The sequence below is a fragment of the Coenobita brevimanus genome, chromosome 109 (genome assembly GCF_032717465.1).
Source record: "Coenobita brevimanus isolate Jiangsu-jjx chromosome 109, ASM3271746v2, whole genome shotgun sequence".
NCBI lineage: Eukaryota > Metazoa > Arthropoda > Malacostraca > Decapoda > Coenobitidae > Coenobita > Coenobita brevimanus.
In genome coordinates this window covers 30,604,465-30,606,295 of record NC_137062.1, presented here as the reverse complement: position 1 = coordinate 30,606,295, position 1,831 = coordinate 30,604,465, and positions in this window count along the sequence as shown.

Below are 1,831 nucleotides of genomic sequence, written 5' to 3'. Positions count from 1 at the left end.
GAGTCTACACTCTTTATTGGCTTGAGAGAATTTTTATTTCTCGGCCGTCCTGCAACGGTGAATGTCAATCTCGTGAATGCGTCTTCTTGTCGTCCGCTGATCGCAAGGACTTTACGTCCGAGTAACCTGAACTGCAGGACACTTTGACTGCTCGTTTACCATGTCCTCTATACGGGCGACACCTTGACGACTGAGAACTCGAGATCTTTCACTGTGAGGCTTTGTCTTCACTGAATCCTCCATTTGCCACCGACGAATCCGTCGATTCACAGTCCTGACACACCTGTGAGGAGGGCAATTTCTCTCGATGTTTTCTCACTTCCCACATCCCGATGATACGGCCACGGAGGGGCATGTTCAGGATCGTTTGCACTCTTCCCTTCACCCATTGCTTTGCCACACCTATCTGCCATTTCTACAGCGAACACAAAATAATGCAATAGTTGGTACTGTACTCTTAAACTATTCATATTTCACTGTTGATTATATTGCACGATAACACTAGTAGAACCATCGTGCACTACCGCTGTTCTCTACATTCAAAAACCTCTCTCCCTCTCTCTCTCTCTCTCTCTCTCTGTGTTTCGAACAGTCACTCATGTACAATTATGGGGTTTTACACTTCTGCCTATACCATATTCTTGCCATCCATGATAACTTGCAATGCTTAATAAACTTTCTCATTGAGTCAGAAGTCCCTCTGTGTGTGTGTGTGTGTGTGTGTGTGTGTGTGTGTGTGTGTGTGTGTGTGTGTGTGTTACACTATCGGATACGGTTACGTGAAGCTACAGAATATGGTGAACGTTTCTGGCGCATCAGGTAGAGCCCGGATTCCGGGGGCTTGAATTATGATTGAATGGAATCGTGTCCCATTGGAGGGGGCAGACTTGGGCTGTCTGAACGTTGCTACTCCTCACCCTACAGTATGGTGGGAATGGAAGTCAGGATGATATATATGTCAGGTTTTACCAGTATTGCCAGAAAATGGGGCACTTGGAGTATTGATGCTGGAGAAAACAAGGGAAAAGTTCCTCTGTAAAACCTGTTTCCTTGGTAAACTCTTGGGGATCTTTTGACACCAACAGAGAGCAGCCACCAACAGATATTGATAGCGGTAGTCAGGCACAACCCCAGCAGGTGCATATTGTTGATAAGGCCAGAGTGGAACTGTCAGTGGTGGATAGACAGACTCCTGTAGAGACATTGTTAGACACTAGTAAGACTGGAGCAGTGCAGCCATCAGGTTCAGGTGAGAGTGGTAATAAGACTCCACCATAGTGTCCTCCCCCAAGCAATACACAACGTGACTCATCCCCAGGTCACTCATTTGCTAACTTTATATCTAAGGGGTTAGTTCCATTTGATGGAAAAGGTGGTATAGAAGTCACTATACCATGGGAGCTTCACAGTGACTAATGTTGAAGGGGATTGTTGATGTTGCTGACCCAAATGAATGTGTCTTGCTACAGGGTATAGCTGGGTTTGTATATGTTCCCCTAGTTGAGGTGAATCCCCAATAAGAGTTAGTTACAGGTTCAATGCGTGTGGGTGTTGTTGACCAGCTTTCTGTACAAGGGGCTTCTTTCCTCTTGGATAATGACTTGGCGGGAGGCCAGGTGAATACTGTTCCCTGCGTGTCAAACTTCCCTGGGCGAGGATAGAACTAAAGAGTTGGATCCTAAATTGTTTCCTGCATGTGCTGTAACTAGAGCTATGATGGCAAAAGCCAGCCTTGAGAATGTTGACAGTAATGGCACTGGCAATGCCGATGATGATATTAGGCTTGGTGATAACGTTTTTGCCCAGTTAAATGACTCAGAGGTTGATGATT